The following is a 12,306-nucleotide window of genomic DNA, read 5'->3' on the forward strand; positions in this document are numbered from 1 at the left end:
ACCCAAGGTTAGTTCATCCCTCTTAGGGGGGATATCACATCTAGGGGGAGCTTTACTCTAAGACTTGAGCTAAAGCAACTCTAAAGATGTGAACAAAATAATGCTTTATGTAAAAGTGGTAACCCCACTTGAGCTTAAACGATGAGTATGACCCACGATCAAGTGTTCTCACTTGACTCCTAAGTCAATATACTCATATATAGATGACCTAGTCATCGCAAATTGCTTGATAGATGCTAGAATTGGTTGTGCATGTCTTGCCACATATTTCATTTGCTATCTTATTGTGTGAGCATGCTGATTGCATATTTTACTCATTCGAGGACATCCACTGGTTGCCTTGATTGTTTGGCTTTATCTTCTTTTGCCAAGTGGATGGACAAGAATGCCTAAGAACCTTCTCTAGCTATCTATGCTTTTCTCGTCTCAAACTCTATTCATGCTGCATCACAAAATTTGATCAAGTCAGATTCGAACCACTCTGTGTGAGGAGCGCTCGGAGTCCCCGATTCGTCATAGACTTAAACTTCCAAAACCTCTTTATGAATCTCGGTCTGACCGATACTCCATTTTCGGTCCTACCGAGTTCATTAAGTTGATCTAGGTTTTCGATCTCCGTGCAACCGATTTGAACTTTTCGGTCACACCGAGTTGCAATAACTGCACACAGTTTTGCATCTCGGTGCCACCGAGTCATTCCACTCGGTCACACCGACAGGGTCGGGCTATATATAGTGACGGGCAAAATTTTGGAAATTTCACCGAAACCTCCTCGCCCACGTGATAGCCTGCTCTGCCTTCGTGGTCTCCGGATCGTCTTCTCGCCGCCAGCAGCCTCCAGTCGCTTGTCTCCGCCGCCGTCAACGGAAATCTGCCCCGCTGTTGCCGCCGTAGCGAGTCTCCGCCGAACTAGGGTATGGACTCGGTCTTTGTGCTATTCTCCACTCCGATTTCTAGCACATTGTGATCATCATGATTCTTGCCACGTTTGAAACACTCCTATCCAGTCAATGAACTCGTAGATTAGGCTTAATTCGAAAATTTTAGGGTTAGGTTTCCGTCGAAACCATCTCGGACCCACCGAGTTGAAAAACTCGGTCCCACCGATCTGGCTTTTGCCATTGCACAAGTGAAACTCGGTCTAACCGAGAATAACTTATCGGTGCGACCGATTTTGGAAATCTGTGAAACCCTAGCAGTCTCGGTGCCACCGAACTGTGACTCGGTCTGACCGAGTTCACCAGTTCTGGTGCCAAAACTGCTTCGGTGTCACCGAGTTTGAAAATCGGTAGATCCGAGATGCTTTCTGTGGAAAACTAAAACTAAGTTTTTGAATTAATCTTTTGCAAAAATCTCTGCTTTTTGTGATGCTCATCCACTCTATCTTATCCATAATCTATTCACAGGGTCAGCATTCAGTTTGCAACATGTCTGATCAAAGTGACAGCCAGAATGTGTCTGAGCAGCAAGTTGTGATGAGTGAGGGCACTAGCCCCTCAAGTTCTTCTGATGATGGCTGCAGGAGCACCCCCAGCAATCTGCCTAAGGCTGCCACACGTCAAAGGAAGAAGAGAACGTCTGATTCTGAGGATGAAGACTATGTGGCAGAGGAAGAGGCCACTTCCAAGAGAGTTGAGCCAGCTCAAGGCTCAAAGCCAGGCCTGAAAGTCAAGAGGCCAGCAGGCAGGCAGCCAATGTCAAAGGCTAGAGCCTCAACTGAGAAGCCTGCACCTGCTCCCATTGAGCCCATTGCTGCTATGGGCCAAAAGAGGAAAGAGAGGGTGAGGAAGACTGTGGCTAGGGTGCTTGGGAAGGCCTCCATCATGGTTGAAGAGGAGGAGGAAGAAGAGGCAGCCGCACCAGCGCCCAAGGGAGCCAAACTTATGGGAGATGCCATAAGATCAGGAACACCTGCCCATCCGTCCAGATTTTGAGGATAACCAAGTGGTTATGACAGAGAATGAGCCATCATCTGCACAAGCATATGCAAAGAAGGAGAAGGCGAGGAAGGAGAAAGCTGCCAGGATGCCTACTCAAGCAGAGGCATCTGAATACTTCTTGAAGACCAAACAAGAGCAGCTTGGTTACTTGATTGTGTCCACCCTGCGGATTGAGCAGAGTATAGCCACCCTGACTCAGAACTAGGCGAGTTTAGAGAGGATCATAGAACAGAGGTTCTATGACTTGGACATCAAGGTAACAGAAGTTCAGTCTGTAGTGGAGCAGCTCCAGGAGGACATGAATGAGAGGAGAGGTAGGACCACGACTCATGCGTTTGCGAGGGTGCCACGAGGTCCGAGGTCGTCTGCACTGCCAGTTGCTGACACCAGAGCCACTACTTCAGCACCAGCTACAGCCTCAACTCCAGCGTCTACTTCAGCTCCAACTCCAGTGACTACTTCAACATCTACAGAAGCCTTCGTCCTTGGAGTGATCCGGACTCCACCACCACCTGAAGATCAAGCCTGAGCGTCGACTTAGCACTATGAATTTTCTAGGAACTTTTTGGTAACTTGTTGCCAAAGGGGGAGAAGATGTATAGATCATAGGCTTCAAGAGAGAGAGTGTTGCTTTTCTCTCTTGTTTTATTTGGTGGTTTCTTCGAATTTTGTTTGCTTGTGTGTGAGATACTATGTCCTTATGCCTGTGAGACATCGATGATCATGTGTTTGATCATAAGCTACACTTAATGTTTGCTTAATGCTTGCTTAAATATTATCATTCTATCTATCGTTTGTGATCATTCACTATTCTTGGTGATGAGTGCATGTATTTCATTCTTATCATTTTGAGCGCTCCACCAAGATGTATGTGACATGGAAGAGTAACCCATGACTCTAACTCTTTGTGCATTTGCAGTCCAAAGAAAATTTTAAATATGCACAAATTTAGGGGGAGCTCTTACTTATCACATACTTCTCAAAGCGACGATATACTTCATGCTTATTATCATTTGTCGAAGCTTTGATCTATATGTTGTCATCAATTACCAAAAAGGGGGAGATTGAAAGTGCAACTATCCCTAGGTGGTTTTGGTAATTCATAACAACATATAGCTCATTGAGCTAATGCTATTCCAAGATGATTATTTCAGGAAAGCTCAATGATTGGCATGGCATGGATATGAAAGTGGAACCCTCAAAATGCTAAGGACAATGGATTGGCTCAAGCTCAAAAGCTCAAGACTCTTCATTTCATATTTTAGTGATCCAAGATCACATTGAGTCCATAGGAAAAGCCAATTCTATTAAGGAGGGATGAGGTGTTGCTTAATGAGCCTCTTGCTTCATGTGCTTAGTGATATGCTCCAAAACCCTCAACTACTTTCCCATATCCACATATGACCTAAACTCTAAGCCAAACTCGGTCCTACCGATTCTTCCTATCCGGCGCCACCGAGTTTCTCTTGTCATTAGCCACTGCCAAACCCTAGCAATTCGGTTCTACCGATAAGGATCTCGGTCCCACCGAGATGGGGTTGCAAACTCTCTGTTTCCCTGTCGTAACTTTTCGGTCCCACCGAAAGAGCGAATCGGTCCCACCGAGATTGCAATGTAAACTCAGTGTTTCCCCTTTGTAACTTTTCGGTCTCACCGAGTTCCACTCGGTCTCACCGAAAGAGCAAATCGGTCCCACCGAGTTCGCCTGACCAACTCTCTGGTTAGCTAATTACCAAATTCGGTCTCACCGAGTTTGTGTAATCGGTCTCACCGAGATTACGTTATGCCCAAACCCTAACCGAATCGGTCCTACCGAGTTGCATGTCAGTCCCACCAAAATTCCTAACGGTCACTAGGTTTACTATTTCGGTCAGACCGAGTTTTCTGATTCGGTCCCACCGAGATTGGTAAATTGTGTGTAACGGTTGGATTTTGTGTGGAGGCTATATATACCCCTCCACCTCCTTCTCATTCAGTGAGAGAGCCATCAGAACACACACATCATTCCAACTCATATGTTCTGAGAGAGAACCACCTACTCATGTGTTGAGAACAAGACATTCCATTCCTACCATATGAATCTTGATCTCTAGCCTTCCCAAGTTGCTTTCCACTCAAATCTTCTTTCCACCAAATCCAATCCTATGAGAGAGAGTTGAGTGTTGGGGAGACTATCATTTGAAGCACAAGAGCAAGGAGTTCATTACTTACACACCATTTGTTACTTCTTGGAGAGTGGTGTCTCCTAGATTGGCTAGGTGTCACTTGGGAGCCTCCTACAAGATTGTGGAGTTGAACCAAGGAGTTTGTAAGGGCAAGGAGATCGCCTACTTCGTGAAGATCTACCGCTAGTGAGGCAAGTCCTTCGTGGGCGATGGCCATGGTGGGATAGACAAGGTTGCTTCTTCGTGGACCCTTTGTGGGTGGTTGCTTCTTCGTGGACCCTTCGTGGGTGGAGCCCTGTGTGGACTCGCGCAACCGTTACCCTTCGTGGGTTGAAGTCTCCATCAACGTGGATGTAGGATAGCACCACCTATCCGAACCACGGGAAAAACATCCGTGTCTCCAATTGCGTTTGATCTATCCAAACCCTTCCCTTTATATTCTTGCAAGTTGCATGCTTTACTTTCCGCTGCCAATATACTCTTTGCATGCTTGCTTGAATTGTGTGATAATTGCTTGATTTGTCCTAAAATAGCTAAAATCTGCCAAGAACTAAAATTGGGAAAAGGTTAAGTTTTTATTTGGTCAAGTAGTCTAATCACCCCCCTCTAGACATACTTTCGATCCTACAATATGGTTTAATTCTCTTGATCCTGGTTGTGTGCGTAGTCACCAGGATATGATTTATTACTTCTCTACTAAATATTTTCCTCCTCATAAGAAACAAGCTGCTTTAAGGGATATATATATATATAATTTTGTGCAAATTGAAGAAGAGAGTCTCCCACAAGCTTGGGGGAGGCTTCTCAAGTTACTTAATGCTTTGCCTGATCATCCTCTTAGGAAAAATGAAATACTTGATATCTTTTATAATGGACTAACCGATGCCTCCAGAGATTACCTGGATAGTTGTGTTGGTTCAGTTTTCAGGGAAAGAACACTGAATGAAGCTGAAATCCTATTGAATAATATGTTGACAAATGAAAATAATTGGACACCACCTGAGCCAGTTCCTGAACCTACTCCTAAACCAACTCCGAAGAAGAGAGGTATTCTATTTCTCAGTCCTGAAGACATGCAAGAGGCAAAGAAATCTATGAAAGAAAAAGGTATTAAAGCTGAAGATGTTAAGAATTTACCTCCTATTTAAGAAATACATGGTCTTAATTTACCGCCTGTTGAAGAAACATATGATCCTAATCCATTACCTATTGAAGAAACTCGTGGTCTTCATAACCCGACACGGGTAGTAAAGGTAAATTCTCTCTATAGATATGATAAAGCTGATATCCCATTTACTAAAATTGCTAGCCCATGCTTAGATGAGTTTCATAAATTTATGGCTAAGCAAGAAGATTTTAATGCTTACTTTGGTAGACAATTGAAATACAATTCAAATATTCTTGAACACTTGGGTGATTATAAGGCTAATGTCAAAGGTGAACTTAAACTTATTAGTAAACATGCTTCTATGGTTACCACTCAAGTAGAACAAGTACTTAAAGCTCAAAATGATTTGCTCAATGAATTGAATAGTAAGAATAATGATAATGTTGTTAGAGTTATGACTAGAGGTGGTAAAATGACTCAGGAACCTTTGTATCCTGAAGGCCACCCTAAGAGAATTGAGCAAGATTCTCGGAGAAATAATGTAGATGCACCTAGTCCTTCTAAAAGGAAGAAAAAGAAAAATGGTAGGACTTTGCATGCTTCTAGTAAACCTATTACTGAAACACCTGAGAACCCAAATGATATTTCTATCTTTCATGCTGAAACACAATCTGGTAATGAACCTGAAACTAGTGATAATGTTAATGATAATGTTAATGATGATGCTCAACCTAGTAATGATAATGATATAGAAATTGAACCTGTTGTTGATCTTGATAACCCACAATCAAAGAATCAACATTATGATAAGAAAGACTTGTTGCTAGGAAACATGGTAAAGAAAGAGAACCATGGGTTCAGAAACCCATGCCTTTTCCTCCCAAACCATACAATAAAAAGGATGATGAGCATTTTGAGCGCTTTGCTGAAATGATTAGACCTATCTTTTTGCGTATGTGATACGTCTCCAACGTATCTATAATTTTTGATTGCTCCATGCTATATTATCTACTGTTTTGGGTAATATTGGGCTTTATTATCCACTTTTATATTACTTTTGGGACTAACCTATTAACCGGAGGCCCAGCCCAGATTTGTTGTTTTATGCCTATTTCAGTGTTTCGAAGAAAAGGAATATCAGACGGAGTCGAAACGGAGCGAAATCAACTGGAGAAGTTATTTTTGGAAGGAAACACACCTGATGGACTTGGACCCCACGACAAGGAAGGAATGAGGTGCTCACGAGGGTGGGGGGCGCCCCCCCTAGGGCGCACCCCCTGTCTCGTGGGGCCCTCGTGGCTCCCCTGACGTACCTCCTGCACCCATATATACCTACGTGACCTAAAACTTCCAGAACGCACAATAGATCGGGAGTTCCGCCGCGAGAAGCCTCCGTAGACACCGAAAACCAATCTAGACCCGTTCCGGCACCCTGCCGGAGGGGGCAATCCTTCTCCGGTGGCCATCTTCATCATCCCGATGTTCTCCATGATGAGGAGGGAGTAGTTCTCCCTCGGGGCTGAGGGTATGTACCAGTAGTTATGTGTTTGATCTCTCTCTCTCTCTCGTGTTCTTGAGATGATACAGTCTTGATGTATCGCGAGCTTTGCTATTATATTTGGATACTATGATGTTTCATCCCCCCTGTTCTCTCTTGTAATGAATCGAGTTTCCCCTTTGAAGTAATCTTATTGGATTGAGTCTTTAAAGACTTGAGAACACTTGATGTGTGTCTTGCCGTGGATATCTGTGGTGACAATGGGATATCACGTGATTCACTTGATGTATGTTTTGGTGATCAACTTGCGGGTTCCGCCCATGAACCTATGCATAGGGGTTGGCACACGTTTTCGTCGTGATTCTCCGGTAGGAACTTTAGGGCACTCTTTCAGGTTCTATGTGTTGGTTGAATAGATGAATCTGAGATTGTGTGATGCATATCATATAATCATACCCACGGATACTTGAGGTGACATTGGAGTATCTAGGTGACATTAGGGTTTTGATTGATTTGTGTCTTAAGGTGTTATTCTAGTACGCACTCTAGGGCTGTTTGTGATACTTATAGGAATAGCCCAACGGATTGATTGGAAAGAATAACTTTGAGGTGGTTTCATACCCTACCATAATCTCTTCGTTCGTTTTCCACTATTAGTGACTTTGGAGTGACTCTTTGTTGCATGTTGAGGGATAGTTTTATGATCCAATTATGTTAGTATTGTTGAGGGAACTTACACTAGTGAAAGTATGAACCCTAGGCCTTATTTCCACGCATTGCAATACCATTTACGCTCACTTTTATCATTATTTGCCTTGCTGTTTTTATATTTTCAGATTACAAATACCTTTATCTACTATCCATATACCACTTGTATCACCATCTCTTCGCCGAACTAGTGCACCTATACAATTTACCATTGTATTGGGTGTGTTGGGGACACAAGAGACTCTTTGTTATTTGGTTGCAGGGTTGCTTGAGAGAGACCATCTTCATCCTACGCCTCCTACGGATTGATAAACCTTAGGTCATCTACTTGAGGGAAATTTGCTACTGTCTTACAAACCTCTGCACTTGGAGGCCCAACAACGTCTACAAGAAAAAGGTTGTGTAGTAGACATCAAGATCTTTTCTGGCACCGTTGCCGGGGAGGTGAGTGCTTGAAGGTATATCTTTAGATCTTGCAATCGAGTCTTTTAGTTTCTTGTTTTATCACTAGTTTAGTTTATAAAATAAAATTACAAAAAATGGAATTGAGTTTGTCTCATACGCTTCACCTTTTTAATATCTTTTGTAAGTATGATGGAAAGGAAAATTGTGCTCAAGTGCTAGAAGAAGAAATCTATAAAATGTTTGGCACTAAATATTTGAATTATGAGCATGATTGCAATGTTGTTAGTATGAATTCCTTGAATATCCATGATGCTAATGATATGCAAAGCCACAAGCTTGGGGAAGCTATGTTTGATGAAGATGATATTCTTTGTCCCCCAAGTTTTGATGAGCAAATTTATTATGATGAAAGCGTGCCTCCTATCTATGATGATTATTTTGATGACATGTATGCTTTAAAGAATAATGATAACCATGAAACTTGTCATCTTGATCTTAATTTTGAATCACCTGATAGTTATTTTGTTGAGTTTGCTCCCACTATTATTCATGAGAAGAATTTTGCTTATGTGGAGAGTAGTAAATTTTCTATGCTTGTAGATCATGAAAAGAATGCTTTAAGTGCTGGTTAATTGTTGAATTCATTCATGATGCTACTGAAAATTATTATGAGGGAGGAACTTATTCTTGTAGGAATTGCAATAATATCAAGTTTCCTCTCTATGTGCTTAAAGTTTTGAAGTTATGCTTGTTTTACCTTCCTATGCAAGTTGATTCTTGTTCCCATAAGTTGTTTGCTCACAAAATCCCTATGCATAGGAAGTATGTTAGACTTAAATGTGCTAGTCATATTCTTCATGATGCTCTCTTTATGTTACAATTCTTATCCTTTATGTGAGCATCATTGAAATCATCATGCCTAGCTAGGGGCGTTAAACGATAGCGCTTGTTGGGAGGCAACCCAATTTTATTTTTGTACCTTTCTTTTTTTCCCTGTTTAATAATAAATAATCCATCTAGCCTCTGTTTAGATGTGGTTTTATGTGTTTAATTAGTGTTTGTGCCAAGTAGAACCTTTGGGAAGACTTGGGGAAAGTCTTGTTGATCATGCTGTCAAAAACAGAAACTTTAGCGCTCACGAGAATTCTGCCATTTTTATTTGGGGAGCACTATTTAGTTAATTCTTTTTTCATATGATTAATAGATAAATTCCTCAGTTCCAGCAATTTATTTGAGAATTTTATGAGTTCCATAAGTATACGTTTGATCCAGATTACTACATACTGTTCTGTTTTTGACAGATTCTGTTTTTCATGTGTTGTTTACTTATTTTGATGAATCTATGGCTAGTAAAATAGTTTATAAACCATAGAGAAGTTGGAATATAGTAGGTTTAACACCAATATAAATGAATAATGAGTTCATTACAGTACCTTGAAGTGGTGATTTATTTTCTTATACTAACGGAGCTTACGAGTTTTCTGTTAGGTTTTGTGTTGTGAAGTTTTCAAGTTTTGGGTAAGGATTCGATGGACCATGGAATAAGGAGTGGAAAGAGCCTAAGCTTGGGGATGACCAAGGCACCCCAAGGTAATATTCAAGGACAACCAAGAGCCTAAGCTTGGGGATTCCCCGGAAGGCATCCCCTCTTTCGTCTTCGTTCATCGGTAACTTTACTTGGAGCTATATTTTTAATTACCACATGATATGTGTTTTGCTTGGAGCATAAATTTATTTTGTTAGGATTTGCTTGCTGTTATTTAGAACAATGTTTTTCATCTTTTATTTCAATAAAAGTGGCATTGATAGCCTTTACTATGCCTATTTTAGAAGTCCACATGTTGCTGTTTGAAAACAGAAAGTTTACCGCTGTTGCAATAATTCCCTAGAAAAGTCAGAATGTGATAAAATGTTGAAACCTTTTTAATATTAAGCTCTCATAAATTTAATACAGTGGGAATTTTCTTTCATAATTTTTGGAGCCAGGGAAGTATGGATGTTGCTGCATTCTTTACAGACTGTCCTGTTTCGGCAGATTGCTGTTATGTTTGCATTGTTTGCATATGTTTGCTTCTTTAATGATTCTATTTGAGGATAGGACTATTAAATATGCAGAGGAATTTATTATGCAATGTTGAATAATAATTTTAGTAATTTCCTACAGTAGAGTATAATAAGGTTTTTGCAATGGTTTATACTAACTTATCCCACGAGTCCTTGTTGAGTTTTGTGTGGATGAAGCTTTTGAGATTTAGGGAGACAATGATATGAGAGGAATTAAGGAGACAAAAAAGCTGAAGATTGGGGATTCCCAAGGCATCCCAATATAATATTTCAAGAAGTCTCAAGCATCTAAGCTTGGGGATGCCCCGGTTGGCATCCCACCTTTCTTCTTCAACAACAATCGGTTAGTTTCGGTTGATCCTAAGTTTTTGCTTCTTCACATGATGTTTGATATTCTTAGAATGTCATTTTATTTTGATTTCCTTGCTGTTTGAATAGAGTACCAAGATTTGAAATTATTAAATGTTAGAGAGTCTTCACATAGTTGCATAATTATTCGACTACTCATTGATCTTCACTTAAATCTTTCAGAGTAGTTTGTCATTTGCTCTAGTGCTTCACTTATACCTTTTAGAGCATGGTGGTAGTTTTATTTTGAAGAAATATATGAACTCTCATGCTTCACTTAGATTATTTTGAGAGTCTTAAATAGCATGGTAATTTGCTTAAAATCCTAATATGCTAGGTATTCAAGAATAATAAAATTCTCTTATGAGTGTGTTGAATACTATGAGAAGTTTGATACTTGATAATTGTTTTGAGATATGGAGATGGTGATATTAGAGTCATGCTAGTTGAGTAGTTGTGAATTTAAAGAATACTTGTGTTAAAGTTTGTGATTCAAGTAGCATGCAAGTATGGTGAACCGTTATGTGATGAAGTCGGAGCATGATTTATTTATTGATTGTCTTCCTTATGAGTGGCGGTCGGGGACGAGCGATGGTCTTTTCCTACCATTCTATCCCCATGGGAGCATGCGCGTAGTACTTTGTTTCAATGACCAATAGATTTTTCCAATAAGTATGTGAGTTCTTTATGACTAATGTTGAGTCCATGGATTATACGCACTCTCACCCTTCCACCATTGCTAGCATCTCTAGTACCGCGCAACTTTCGCCGGTACCATAAACCCACCATATACCTTCCTCAAAACAGCCACCATACCTACCTATTATGGCATTTCCATAGCCATTCCGAGATATATTGCCATCCAACTTTCCACCGTTCTGTTTATTATGACACACTCCATCATTGTCATAATGCTTAGCATGATCATGTAGTTGACATCGTATTTGTGGCAAAGCCACCGTTCATAATTCTTCCATACATGTCACTCAAGCATCATTGCACATCCCGGTACACCACCGGAGGCATTCATATAGAGTCATATTTTGTTCTAAGTATCGAGTTGTAATTCTTGAGTTGTAAGTAAATAAAAGTGTGATGATCATCATTATTAGAGCATTGTCCCAGTGAGGAAAGGATGATGGAGACTATAATTCCCTCATAAGTCAGGATGAGACTCCGGACGAAAATAAATAAATAAATAAATAAATAAATAAATAAAAGAGACCAAAGAAGCCCAAATAAAAAAAAGATAAAAGAGGCCATAAAAAAGATAAGGCCCAAATAAAAAAAAATAAAAATTAAAAAATGAGAGAAAAAGAGAGAAGGGACAATGCTACTATCCTTTTACCACACTTGTGCTTCAAAGTAGAACCATGATCTTCATGATAGAGAGTCTCCTATGTTGTCACTTTCATATACTAGTGGGAATCTTTCATTATAGAACTTGGCTTGTATATTCCAATAATGGGCCTCCTCAAGTGCCCTAGGTCTTCGTGAGCAAGCAAGTTGGATGCACACCCACTTAGCTTCTTTTGTTGAGCTTTCATACATTTATAGCTCTAGTGCGTCTGTTGCATGGCAATCCCTACTCACTCACATTGATATCTATTGATGGGCATCTCCATAGCCCGTTGATACGCCTAGTCGATGTGAGGCTATCTTCTCCCTTTTTGTCTTCTCCACAGCCACCATTCTATTCCACCTATAGTGCTATATCCATGGCTCACGCTCATGTATTGCGTGAAGATTGAAAAAGTTTGAGAACATCAAAAGTATGAAACAATTGCTTGGCTTGTCATCTGGGTTGTGCATGATTTAAATATTTTGTGTGGTGAATATGGAGCATAGCCAGACTATATGATTTTGTAGGGATAGCTTTCTTTGGCCATGTTATTTTGAGAAGACATAATTGCTTAGTTGGTATGCTTGAAGTATTATTATTTCTATGTCAATATTAAACTTTTATCTTGAATCTTATGGATCTGAATATTCATGCCACAATTAAGAAGAATTACATTGAAATTATGCCAACTAGCACTCCACATCAAAAATTATCTTTTTATCATTTAC

This window comes from Triticum urartu, chromosome 3 (genome assembly GCF_003073215.2).
Source record: "Triticum urartu cultivar G1812 chromosome 3, Tu2.1, whole genome shotgun sequence".
In the NCBI taxonomy this organism is placed as follows: Eukaryota; Viridiplantae; Streptophyta; class Magnoliopsida; order Poales; family Poaceae; genus Triticum; species Triticum urartu.